The sequence below is a fragment of the Fringilla coelebs genome (assembly GCF_963513975.1).
Source record: "Fringilla coelebs genome assembly, chromosome: 12".
Taxonomy (NCBI): Eukaryota; Metazoa; Chordata; class Aves; order Passeriformes; family Fringillidae; genus Fringilla; species Fringilla coelebs.
This window is the reverse complement of record NC_140038.1, coordinates 8,910,902-8,924,701: the sequence shown is the minus strand read 5'-3', so window position 1 is coordinate 8,924,701 and position 13,800 is coordinate 8,910,902. Positions and strand designations below refer to the sequence as shown.

General features: G+C 39.7%; 1 protein-coding gene across 4 annotated transcripts in view; it reads left to right on the top strand.

Annotated features, from left to right (window-relative positions):
• The first annotated feature begins 6,209 nt into the window (after positions 1 to 6,209).
• Positions 6,210 to 13,800, top strand: part of CGNL1 (cingulin like 1) — a 52,651-nt gene continuing 45,060 nt past the window's right edge. For 2 of the 4 annotated variants that reach the window (XM_084213982.1, XM_084213984.1), the window contains exon 1: positions 6,643 to 6,749. The gene's annotated coding sequence lies outside the window, so the exon portion shown is untranslated. Of the gene's footprint in view, positions 6,750 to 7,553; positions 7,611 to 13,800 lie in introns of all 4 variants that reach the window. The other 2 variants (XM_084213980.1, XM_084213983.1) reach the window with 2 other exon arrangements.

Here is a 13,800-nt window from a genome sequence, read left to right as displayed (position 1 = left end):
ATAGAACTACAGACAAAGGAAAGTAAAATAAAGTTAAATCCTTCACAATAGAATACCAGATAGCACAATGTGGAAGCATCATCTTCATGTAACTAAGGATTTTTAAAAATATTTAAATGGCTTACTTGGAACAATAAGCTCTTATTCAACTAGCAATGGCCTTGCAACTAAAAATATACTCTATTTAGTATTTCTTTCAACTTGTTTTAGAGCACATCAATAGTTTTCTCAGAAGATACTATCACTGTTTGGCAGAAACATACTTACAAAAATAAACTAAATCCAGAAAAAGTTTCCAGGGATGTTTTTGGATGCAAATGTGGATAGTGACTCTGCCCACATCAAAAATAAAACACACTAGCTCTACAATGTCCTTTGCTAAATATAAACATCCTAACATTGATAAGCTTTATAGAAAAAGAAACTGATTGCCATATATTATTACCATCTCCAGCATTTTAAGAGCACCCTCTACAGTCAGAAAGCACTAACCAGGAAGAGTTCTTCCTAGAGAAAATAGTATTAACTGAAAACTGGAGTAGCAGTTTAGTTCATTAGCATAGTGCAAGATCTATATAAACATATCTCTCCTGGTAAAAAGGAGCACACTTTGCACAAATGCCAAAGGCAGAATCTATTGCATCACCAAAGCCTCCATCTTTGATAACTTAAAATACCTTATATATTCTCTGCTGACTCATAATTAGGCTGTAAGCTTCCTCTCTAAAAGCAATGGATGGCTGTGGGATCTGGAATGGAAACACATAAAATTCACCGTTATTTTCAAAGGAGAATAAGGAACAAACCATGGTAAAGGCCAGAACGAACTAGTTGCATTGAGTTCATTTAATTTGTATGTTCAACTCTTATAAGAGTTGTGAAAATTGAGTACTTAGTTCATAAGTGGAACTTAAAAATTTCAAAAAACTGAAATGTCATCAATTTCATTTCCATGAAATGCTTATTATACATATGTACATCCTAGCGTTGAAAATTCCAATCCTCTAAAACCTGCCTTTAAGTTGTCTTTCTGTGTTTTTCCTAGATTTGCAAAGATACAGTTATTTTCTTGAGTCTTCGGTGCATCAGTAGCTAGATTACTGCAGGTGAATCAGGAGTGGTGTTTTTCTTTCAAGGAGAAGGTGTAGGTAGTACGTCTAAGTTGATTATTAAAATAACAGGACATCACTAAAATGTTTACATCTCTTCGAATATATTGCTTCACAAAACTGTTTAAATGGTACTACCTCACCCAATTAATAAAATTAGCTGGAAGTAAAAACAAATGCAAAAATATTAAAATATTTTTTTCCTGGTCTTTACTCCGGAATGGGTCGAAGGACCGAGCTGTTACCATTACGGAGGCCACCAGGTGGTGCCATTGCCCCACAGCACAAAAGGCTCGCGGCCGCTCCCCCCAAACCCAGCCGGAGAAAGGGCTTGGATCAGGAACTGCTTTAGGGTCCCACAAACGTTTCCTTATCTTTGTCCAAAAGCAGGAAAAAACCCACCCCAAACCGTAATTGCTAAGACATCCATGCATGCCTATAAGACAAAAGTTAATTTTTACTTCGGTTAGGGATGCTTAGATTTAGACCCAGGTAATTGAACATTTCACCTCTCAATTGCAATAAGAGCTACATGCATGAAGAGCATAGAAGCCATTTCATTTACTACATTACTATTTCTGTGATAAACAAACCAATATTTACATCTGCAACGACTGAAACAATACACTCTTTAAGCTTTCTTCAAATAAATACATTGAAAATGCCAATAAATCACTATGCACTTGTGGAAATAGAGGCTCAGACTATGCTATTCTTAAAAAATTAGTTTGTTCCTGCAGCCTGGGTTTGGCCAAGGAGGGCTGCACATGCCAAGCAGGTAATGACTACAATGGTTTCTGGAAGTTTAATGCATTTGGTAGTACTTGGGCTTTTTGCAGGCTCCTTCTGGAAAAAACTTTATTCATTGCTAGGATTACTGAAATAAGTCTAGTGGGAGAAAGACTGTGTCACTTAGGTGAAGGAAAAAACACAGATTTAGCCAAAAGTTATCCAAGGAGAATAATGGGAGAAAAAAGCCACATTGTGGCTAGATGCTGAACGGTATCCAAAATCTTCAACTTAAATTCCTATCAGTATTAATTATTTACTTAATTACTTGACTACATATTTTTTCTTAAATTAATATTGAAACTATCATATTATTTATGATTAAACTTTCTGTTGTGTGTATTTCTCCCCAACAGCTTTTAAAGTCAATGGTGTTTTGTCTTCATCTCACTCTTGATTTCTATGTACATAAGTAAGGTTAATAATTGTACAGTCTTATGTTCAACATTAAGAATATTTGTAAATTTGAGCTAAGATGAAATTAAATTCTACATAAGACAAGTTACAATTTAAATCATCTCCTAAGTCTTTCCTTCCCATGCATTAGCTAATATAAAGTGTTTTCCAGCGTTGAAGAGATCTGAAAATATAAATCTCTTGTTTTACAATATAACCTGTCATTTTCTACATTTTATTTAATAAGTCTTATTCTCCTGAAATGTAAATATGTTCTTGAATATATGGCTAGGATTATTCAGGCTGTTTTAGAGCTCATGGAATGCCAGGGTAAGAGATAGAGAGAACCCTGTGCTCTGGGTTCTGTCAGCAGTAACCTGTGTTTGACAGCTGCATGTGGGAGAAGAGAGAAATGGAAGAAATGTAAAAGAAGAGCTACCCCCAAACAGGAAAGGAGGAGAGGGAAGGGGAAGAAGGGAGGAAGAAACAGAGGAGAGGAAGAGGGGAGAAAGAAAAGGTCCCCTGTGAAAAGGGGGAGGTGTGGGGAATATAAGAAAGGTAGAAAATGAAAGGGCTCCTTTTTTGGTTAGTTGTATTTGAGGAAAAACCAGAGATCATACATTAAAAAGCATCTGATAAGAGTCTATCATTACATTTCTTCAAATGCCTCATCTTCTTCTCTGAAAGTAAAGACCTGTTTTTTAATATTGTGTTTCTTTAAATAAGAAATGGATAAAAATGTCTATTTAGTAGTTTACTGAATATAGTAGTAAGAAGGATAACTGCTATTTCTTAAGCAACAGACATCTAATATTTGATAATAAAAAAAGTGCCAACATTAATTGTAAAAGATAAGACAGAAGCAGTGCTTCAATGGAATTCTATGCCAGACTTCTTCCCCCCTACCTTCTACTGTGATCATTATTCCTGAAAGGAAATGGGGGACTATAATGAAGTGCCAACACTCAGTTAAGTGTGTAGTAGAAGAGCAGGAGATAGAGGTGCATCTTGTGAGGAGCCAAGCACAGCAGTGATACACCAGGCTTTCAACACAGATACTCACTGCACAAATGCAGGAGAGCTGCTCAGCTCCCGAGGTGTGCTGGAGTAGCGAGCAGCTGGAATTCATCTACAGCACAGGCTGCTGGGGCATTACTGTTTGTTTTTGCTTGAGCTGCAAACTCCATTTTGTATTGTGTTTCACAAGTGCCTGATAATACACTGCCTGAACAGAGAGACATCAATCACTGTGTCGAGCCAGTTTTGTAAACAAGGACCAAAACCTTTACTTAAAGGCGAGGAAAAAAAAAATAACTGGCAGAGGGGTGGGAAAGGAAATGGCAGCCTGCACAGAGATGATATTCTGTATGTGACCTAAGTCTGTCCTCAGTGCAATTTTAGCTTTTTGCTGGCTTTGTATACACTCCTTCAAAAAATTCTTACCTCCCTGGATAACCTTGTACTTTTACAGTATTACAGCTGGACTATGGCTCTTACTGAACAGTTCATGCTTGCAGCATCACTATAACCAATTACTTGTAAAACTCATGTTCAGAATATGCCAAATATCTGTAAGAAACTGTCTGACAAAATGTTTGACTTAAATATTTCATTAAAACTGTAGTTTAAAGACTCAAAAGTTCAAAATAAACTTCCCTCAAAGGCTCAAGAAGTGTAGGATAGAGCTTGTGAAAATCCAGTCAAAACTTCAGTTTGGGATGCTCCCAGCCAATACAAGTAATTAAGCAATTGTGCTTGTCCCACCTTTTTCTTTTTTTTTCATTCCCTCATTTTTGATACAGAAAAATAAAGTTAAATGAAAGAAAGAAATAAAAGAAAGAAAAATGTCTTGGCATATTTTCTGAAACTCAGTGCAGAACAAGAGAAAGGTTTTCTGAGCAGTTTAATGCTGAGCATGACAGATAGTAACTGAATTGTCTCCCAAGCTGTTACCTGAGAGGTATATAATGAAAAAAATTAATTATAGACTATATAGTAATGACTAATCATAGACTGGTTGTTTTAGCAAGAAATTATTCTTATGGTTTTTTTTCTTTTTCTGGTTTGCATCTAAAGTCAATGGAAATGTATTATTGTACAACATCATTGATTACCAGTCTTCATTAACCTTTAACAACAATGTGAAAATTATAGGTGTATACACCTCTTTAATTAAGCATTTTGTTTTCTATTAAGTGCAATTCCTTCACATCTTACCAAACAACAGTATGAGGCTGAACAAACTGTCAGCATGTTTCTTAACACTCTAATTGTAATAAAATATAGTCATTATAAATGTCTGTACAATTTCTGTGAGTTCAACTGAAATGTTGCCCCACAACTCATGTAACTGAGGAAAAAAAAAATGTAATTGCTTTCTTTTCTGTTCATTGTTTCCCAGTTTTTCAGGTAGGGTGAGGGTATAAGCTTTGTGTGCTTTCCCAAAAACTACAGGGAAGGGAACTAAGCAAACTCTATGCATCTTTTACTTAAACAGCACCAAGATGATGGGGTTATGTGGAAAAAAATGCATATGAAAAGTAAATGTTAAATGGCAAAGTACATAAAAAATGAGATGGCAGCACAAGTTTGGGCTGTTCTGTTTCATGAACATATTTTTTGTTAATACTAAGGGCAGAAAACTCCACACATCTATGACTTTCTTCTCAATAACCCTTCTGAGGGAGAATCAACTTAGTGTGTTATCTAGACATGCAACAGAAGTTTTTACAGACCCTGTCCCACTGAATACTTCCATGCTCTCCGCAAACACTGTCAGTAATCTGCAAGCACCTCACTAGCTGCCTCCTTAGAACTGTTTATAATTCGTGCAATTCCTACAGTTTGCAGCTCCTTCTATCTATTAACCATCAATATAGTACTTTATCTCAAGTAGTTGCCGTCAGACACTACTGTCTCATTGTTTTGCTTTTGATTGTTTCTTCCAGGACCCAACAGATCCTTATGGAATACTGACTTGTAATACTACTGAAATACATGTTTTAAAAAAATTCTTAGAATGCATTCAATTTTCTGGTGAGAATTTGTGAGAACTTTACCCTTTTTTTTTGCCAACAGAGAACCCAAAGCTGGATACAGTGTCCCAGCAGAGTTAATATTGATGTTGTATTTGGAACACTGCCTTTTCCAGTTGAACCTCTCCTATTTATACATTCTAATTAAGACAGGGCCATTCTCTACAGAAAAACTGTACAATTATATAAAATTCCATATCTGTATACCCAGTGGTCTTTGCTAATTGGGCTTGTTTTCACAGACACGTAACAGATATCAGGGCAGCTCTGATAGAAATTTGAGCAATGACTTCCAGCACTGTTGGATTTGAGAAGAGGATGTGATCCTATCCATGCTCCTCCTGTTGAACAACTTTGTCATGGCTTTCATGACTCATACTAAATTTTTCCTTCTCATGTTCACTGCCCAGAATTTTTCTGTTGTAGACAAGGATATATCACAATTTGTTGTGGTTTTTTTCTCCCTGTATATTCACTAGAACTTTTCTTCTGACTATGCTCCTTGGTTAATGTTCAAACCTTGAGAACAGCTTTATAAGCATGGAAAGGAACTGTCTGAGGCCCATTTCTTGTGACGTGGTTGCAGACACTGTTTTTTGGGTTTTTTGGACGACAGCTGTGAACCCTCACCTACCTTTCCTTCACTGATGGATGAGGGGAAGACACATATGGCATTATGGCAGCACTTCAGTTCGCACTCTATGAGTAGAATATTCTGGAATAACCTTGTGATATTTCCAGTCTAGCTGAAGTCGGTGTGGAAATCACTCAAATTGCCCGAGGCACCAAGGTGTGCCCAGAGGTGCTTGTGACGCCGCTCTGGGAGCAGCACGGGCACTGCAGCCCCGCTCGGCGCTTCCCTCACCTCCTCCTCCTCCTCCTCACGGCCAGAGGCGCGCCCGCCCTGCCCGGTCCCTGTGCTGCCTCAGCCCTTCCCGCCGGGCGGGCGGCTCGCCAGCCGCCTCCACACGGCGAGGGAAAACAAACCCGACTGTCAGGCGGCCTCCAGCCGACAGTACCCGGGCCCGGGACTGGGTTTCTTCTTCAGAGGGCTGTTGTGGCCATCCCGTTCCGTCCCGGTGCGGTTCGCCGCAGCCCTAGCTGAGGAGGAGCAGGGCGGCCTCCCCTCAGCTCGCGGCCGTAGGTGTCCGTCGGGGGGCCGCGTGCGCGCCGCGCGCTTCCTCAGGGAGGGCAAAGGCCGCGGGCGGGCGGGGAAGCGGCGGGAAGCCCCGGGCTCACCTGCGGGACGCCCCCCGCCTGGCTCCTCCCCGGCCCTGCCCGGCCGTGGCGCCCCCTCCCCGCTGGAGGGGGCGGGCAGTGCGCGCTGGTCTCTCCGGCGGCGAGCGCGGCTGGTGGGGCGGCGGAGAGAGCGGCGGAGTTGGCGAGGATCCCCCTGCGGGACAGAGGCGGCTCGGGACGGGTGAGGAGAACGGTGGCGGGCGGTCTGGGAGCTGAGGGGGGCACCGCGTCTCCCGCTTTTCCTTGCCGCGATGGCCGGGGCCGGGCACAGGACTGTGGCGCGGCCGGACCGGAACGCGGCGGGCACGGGAGCCGTCGCCGTGCGGTGCCGCAGGCGCCGAGGCGCCCTCAGCTCCGTTAAACTCGCGCCTTTCCAAAGGCCGAGGGCGTCGGGCCCGCCCGCGCGTGAGGCGAGAGCTCGGCGGCTCTCCGCGCACGACCGGCGGGTGACGCGCGGGGAGCCGGCGGAGCGCCGGCCGTGCCGGGGCAGCGCTTCCCCCGGGCGCTCCTCGAGGCTGCGCTGGCGAGCGGAGCGGGGCCGCCCCGGGGCGGGCGAGCTCAGCGGTTGAGCGGAGAGCGAGCTGCCGGGAGAACAGACTCCCGGAGCCTTTCTTCGTTTGCTCTGCGGTTGTCAGGAGCGAGGGTCTTCCCCCAGAGCGGGGCCGGCCGCCCCTGCCCCAGAGCTGCGGTGCCGCAGCTGGAGGTGCTGCTGCCGGCCTTGGCTTCCAGGTGGGCGGGCGGGGCCCGGAGCCCCCGCGGGGCGCCGAGGCCGCCTGCTCATACGCATTCCTCCGGGGATTCCTGGCATTCCTGGGCAGAGGGCACTCTTGACTTCTTTATCTCCCTTTTATTCCGCGAATTAGCGTATTTTTTGCGAAAGGGTGTGTCCGCGTTGTGTGTGTTCTTTTTCATGGGAAAAGTTTAGAATGGCAGTTCTGCCATTTGTTCTTCTTCCAATTAACTTTGCATCTGATATAATTTATAGCCTTCCAATTTGATGACAACTTTATGGGGAGATCAGTGCTGCGATAAAACTTCTGTGGTGAGTTTGCATTAGATTAGCAGTTGACAGAACGATTGTTGCAAATTTTATCTTTCCCTTTTTTTTAGCATGCAGATATTTAAAAAAAAATTATTGCAGTGCAAGTTGAATGATTATCAGAATAGAAATTATGGAAACCTCTTGTTGAAATTTGTTCAGTTTTTCTGAACATCTACACTGGTTTATCTTGTGCAGACTGCTAGAAGTGAATCCTGTAGGTGAATCAGAAATCCCCTAAGTGTATCCTGACTTCTGATGCTCCCGTGGGAACTTGATAGATTCAGTGTCTGACACCTATGCTGACAGCTGTCAGATGTGTTGTAGTTATATATCTCTTTATAGAGCTTGTTTTAACAGACCTTTAAAACTTACATAAAAATATAATTTAAATGGCAAAACCAAGCTGCTGTTTACTTTTTAAAGGTGCTTTGTAGGAACTTGTTTGACTAGCAATTATATTTTCTAGAAATGTCATAGTCATTGAATTGTCTTGGGTTTTTTTTTTCTCATGTTAGACCCAGGAGAAATCTGCTTATGCTCACACTGTGTTCTAAGCCAGATGTGGTTACTAATGATTAGTGTAAAAGTGTAATAAGTTGCTATAAGTTTTTGTTTGTTTGGTTGTTTTTTTTAATAATTAGTTTGAACTTGAGTCTTTTCTTTTGGAAAAAGATAATAAATTGAAATACAAACTTTCATACAGTATTGAAGCCTGTCATTAACAATGTAGTAAACATTATGTTTTAGAAGTTTGTCATGCTATGGAAGGCAGTTAAACTGCTTTTTATTTTTTGTTATTAATTTTGAGACGCAGTTACATTTTTAAAACAGAAAGTTCTGTAAAATAGGAAAGCAATGCTTCTAGTTTTTGTTAAAATTCTCTTAGGATATTAAGATGATCTTTCACATAAGAGAAGATGGTTGTTTTTAGCAGACAGTTGGTTGTTTAATATTAGTGTAGTTTTTAAAAATAATCTGAGGTAAACAAAAAATGCAGTGCTTCAAATAAAGCATCTATAAAGTGACTGATATTTTTACATGTGTGTTTACAACTTAGAGGTGTTTCTGAAATATGTTAATCATAGGAAAAGTATTCCTACTTGGTTTACATACACCTTGAATTGCAACTGATATTAACTGTTTCTGAACACCACCTAAATGCAAATGCACACTACAAAGGTAACTAATGTTGTGACAGTACTAAAAAGGCCTTATATTGCTAATCCCCTTGATTACTGACTTTGTGTTGGTATTTCCAAGAGCCTGTCTATTCCATGAGTGTATCACACAACTGTTTGGGTTTTTGTATTTTATTCTCATTATCTGAGTTTGTTACATTTTGCTTTTAAATCTAATGAATCTAGACTGCTTAGGCTGCCTGAATTGCCTCCAAGCAAACCAGCTTATTTTAATTTCTTTTAATTGCATTATTAGATCTCACTGTCATTACTAAAATGTCTGAGAATCCACTTAGGTTCCCCTGGCAGGGTTTTTATGGGAGATGTGGAATTTAATTTTCTGCAGAAATAGTCTACAGTATGTCCTGTATAAGGAATTTTACCTCAATAAAAGGATGACAAAGTTGCAGAAAAGAATTTGTGACAGTTCCTTCTTCTGGTGTACATTGTGTAATAGGAAGTTGGTCTTTCTGGGAGTATTGGTGAAACTGGTTTGTCTGGGTTCTGTAGTGTCATCTGAAATGTGCAGGTGAAATGACATGACCTCAAATGTGAATTTTTGAATCTTTTGTCATGGAGTAATGCAAGAAGAAAATACGTACTATGAGTTTATTCAGCCTGGATCATAGTGGGCAGGTTTTTATTTAAAAATAGCTACTGAAGTATTTTGACACCAAATAATTCTGCAGATGCAATAATGTAAACAAAAGAAGACCATCACAGTTTCATTCTGTAGTCTACTGTTTTACCATTTCTGCTTTTTGAAGTCATAGTGCTGATGATGTCAGAGCCTTTTTATTAGAGCCTTTTTAATGTGGAGGTAACCTGAAATCTGTATATTAATACCAAGCACACAAGCCTGATTATGCAAAACAACATTCAGCCTATAGCAGCATCTACCTATGTTGATAGAAAGGAACTGCAAAGAATCTGCTGAAGATCAGTGGTACTAGTAGATTTCTGAGAAATAGCAATGAATACTGAAATAATGGGGCATTTTTTTACTTCTGCACTCTCTCTGCAACTCTGAATGGCATCAGAAATGTTGCAGCAACCTGTTGCCCGTGTGTTCAGATAAAGCAGGCTTAAGAAATTTGCGTTTCTTCTATCTGCCCCACTTATTCTTTTTTTTTTTAGAGGTCAGAGGAGGATATCTTCTACCTGATCAGTTCAGTGATACCGTTCAGAGGCAGGCTTTGTAAGGAATTACATCCTTACAGTATTGAGATTAACAAATGTTTTGAATGGCCAGGATGAGATGAAGGTGTTAGAATTTCTCTGATTTTGTTGCTAGGTCTCAACACACTGCACAGAGGAAGGTGGCACAGACTTGACACATCCTGAACTTAGGTTTGGTAATTCTGTTTTTAATCCATCTTGAATGATGTGTTGGAAGAATGTGCAAAAATACAATAAATAGGTTCGTTTTTGCTATTTCTCTTCTTAATTGGCAGAAGACTGGAGAATCCACTCACTCACGCAGCCAGTTAGTGTATGAGGGAAGGTGTTTCACGTGTCCATGGAGTGTTTATTCCAGGCATATTTATCCGGAAACATGGACACATTTCAGAAGCTGCTTTGACCTTGACTCTGAATGGTGTCAAATCAAAATGGTAATATTTTTCAGTGTAGCCAAGTATGAAAATTTAATCTTAAACCCCAAAAAATTGACATGTTAAGAATGCATGTGCTAAAGATTTAGTGGAGTGGTAGTCATGGAGTTGCCACTGTTTGGGATTAGAGCTCACTGTATTTTTTCCGATCTTGTGCCATCTCTGCCAACACAGCTGGCAGCCTCCTTGGAGGAGTTTATCCAAATGTAGGCTTATAACCTTTCATTTTAGGTGAAATAATGTGGATAGCAAGATTCCTAGCCAGACATTTTAGGTATATGGTTTCATTTTTCAAAGAATGCCCCTAAATTTTTAGCCAGATGAAAGATTTTAATTTCTATTGGTCTATCTTTTGTATTTATGAGTTTCATTAACCAGGCTGACAGAATGAGATTTAAAATTAATATTCTGTAATAACTTTTCACATTCTTCTTGATTTTGCTAAAAAAAGAGAGCAATGAGGAATAAATATGATTGGAGAAATATCTCAGAAAGCGCTTTGCAAAAAACCACCAGGGAGCTTGGTAAGACTGGAAGGTGCTGCAATGATTGCCACGGTGGCCCCTTTCTGTGAGGGTCCCCAGGCATGCAGGGAGTCATGACCATTCAGATGTGACGCTCAGCAGCCTGAGCATCACCATATTTTGACTCCAGGCATTTGCAGCAGTTCATAATATTTGAGTTACATGTGCATTGCATGCACCATTTAAAAGTAGCTAAAATGTGGACATGAAAGCTAAATACAGTGTGAAAAGGAGATGTATTGTCTAGGTTGCCCATGCTTACATAGTCATACCGACATGTGTTTATGTGTTTCTCTGAGTGTATATATAAACCCTCATACACACTTGCAGAAGCCTCGTAAGTAATTACCAGCCTTTTGGAATGTTTTAACCCTATTCTGAATTCTGTTGAAAGATCTCTAGGAACTGTTGTTGGTGTATTTAATGTACATAAAGATGTGAGAAAGGGGGTAGTTATTTGTATTCTGCTTCAACATGAGCATAATGCAGAAGTAGGGTAAAATTTAAGCTTTTATGTAGAGATGGGGAAGTGTTTTCAATGAGTAAATCAAGCTCAGTATATTTTGTTGGCCGTGTCGAAAATGGTTGGGGTATGCCTTCATACGTTTATTTGCACCATTAGCTGTTATATGTAGGGAGCAAATGTTCAGCAGTAGCAGCCTTTATTTAAAAGAACAATTGGCATGTAATGTTACATTATAATTCCACAAACACTTCAAGCTTCATAAAGAAGCAGCCCTACCTCTCTCATTTCCCTGGTAATTATGCTATTCCAGTGTGAAGGTGAGAAGTGTGGCAGCTTAGGGTAGCTGGTTAAACCTGTGCTTGCAGGGCCCACACCAGGTCACTTTGACTGCATAGGCTTTGTAAGCCCTTCTAAGTGATTCAGTCCAGCTCCATGAAGCTCCTTTCCTCTGTGGAGTTTTTGAACGTCTCTCTTCTATACTCAGCTCATGTCTCTCAGACAGTGTGATGATATCATCTTGTCTGGTGGGGCCTGGGCTCAGGGCCTGCAGTTCTGACTGCATATTTAAATTTGAAAACGCATGGCTGAGTTAGTTGAAAGAAACTGGATGGGTGTGAGGCCAAGTGTTTAAGGAATACAATGTAATTAAGACAAAGTTTAACAGTTGAAAAATGGAAGGCATAACTAGCTTGAATACACATGAAGCTGTGGCCTTATGTTGGCTGTGTAAATATGACTCCTACAGCCTATTTTACATGTAGATTTTGTACCTAAATACTTGCATCTCCATAGAGATTAACCCTGCTCTATGTGTCTTTATATAGGTGAGCCCTTGGTCTTTGCAAACAGCTGTACTCATAGTTCATTATTGATTTTGTTCAGGAATAAGTTACACATATATAATCAAGATCATGCAAGTTGCATCTGTTGGGTTGCTGTAAAAGTAGTTCCTGTAGACAAGATTATAGGTTTTACATGGGAAAAATGAGAAGAACGTCCGCTGAAATGTCACATTTAAAGCAAAGGGAAAATGTTAGGAGTATAGGTACCTTTTATTATTTACTTATGTAAGATAATTCTATAAATAAACGTGTTCCTGAAGCACTTGTAAAACTTCTTAACAAGGGTTGACCTAGCTGTGTCCATTCCTTTGAGAAGGGCTTTCTAAGAGACTTAACAAACCTGAGATTTTTTGCTCAAGCCTCTAAAAGGGTACTCTCTTCTATTTAAACAAAAATGATATCATTGGGATGTACTAAGATAATTTCCTTTGGAACAAAATACAGTTTCTAACACTGACAATTGGAGGAAAATGTAATGAAACAATACAGAATCTCTTGTGGAGTAAGTGTATTCATGTCAGATGTTTGGATGCAAACCAGCTATTGTATTTGAAATCACAAACCACTTTTAGAATCTGTGAGTATCCTTGTGTCTCAGCCACCTTTTCTGTCAATACATAAAGATAAAAACATCAAGAATTTGATAAAGTAGAAGAGTATATATAATAACATTTCCTCTTAGTCACTTTATTACTTTTTTTTCTTGTTTTTAACTTTTTTTGCAAGTTTTTAAGAAAAGTGAGGGAAAATTGAACATTGTGTGTATATAGTCAACTCTGAAATAAGTATTTATAAGGTTTTGTTGTTGCTTGCTTTTTGTATTTGAAGTTTGTAAATATTAATTGTAGTGCAGTACTGTCAGATACAAGATAACCCCAGTAACTGGATCCTGCTAGTGGCAAAACCCAACTTGTTTAGGAGCTTTATCTGAGCCTGTGTGGGAGATGAAAGAGTAGCATGGCACAAATGTAGTCAAGCAGGTGTTTGTACCGCAGGAACCATGAATAAACGAGTGCAGCTCCCCATCTCCCTTCAGTGACTTAATTACTGTCACAGTCTGCAGGGCTTGGGCCTACTCATTGCAGATCACATGAATTTGTTTCTTGGAACTTGTATTTCAGATACAAGTTGACTTCTGGTTTAGTATACTTTGAATGTGTTTGATTTTGTTTCTGATTCCCTTTTGCTTATGATTTGGGAAAATATGGAAACATTACTTCAGGAAAGAAAATGAGAGCTCTTAAATAATGATACAAAGTACATAATGCAGTAGTAATAGTTTAGAATATTACATGAGAAATTTGGAGGTTTCTTTGCATTTTCATCATAAACAAAATTAAGACTTTAGTGTGCACTCAGTAAGTGAAGTTAGCAGGTCATGTGTTGTTTCCTCTGGGGATAAATCCTGTAAAATTATGACTACATGAATTCATACATAGCAGATAAAGAAAATTGCATATAAGTTTTATGTCCTTGTTTTCAATAAAACTCTGAAAATTTTTGAGACCTGAGTATCTGCCAAAATATGTTGTTGTTGACTTACAGCCATTGAAGCAGATTTTCATTT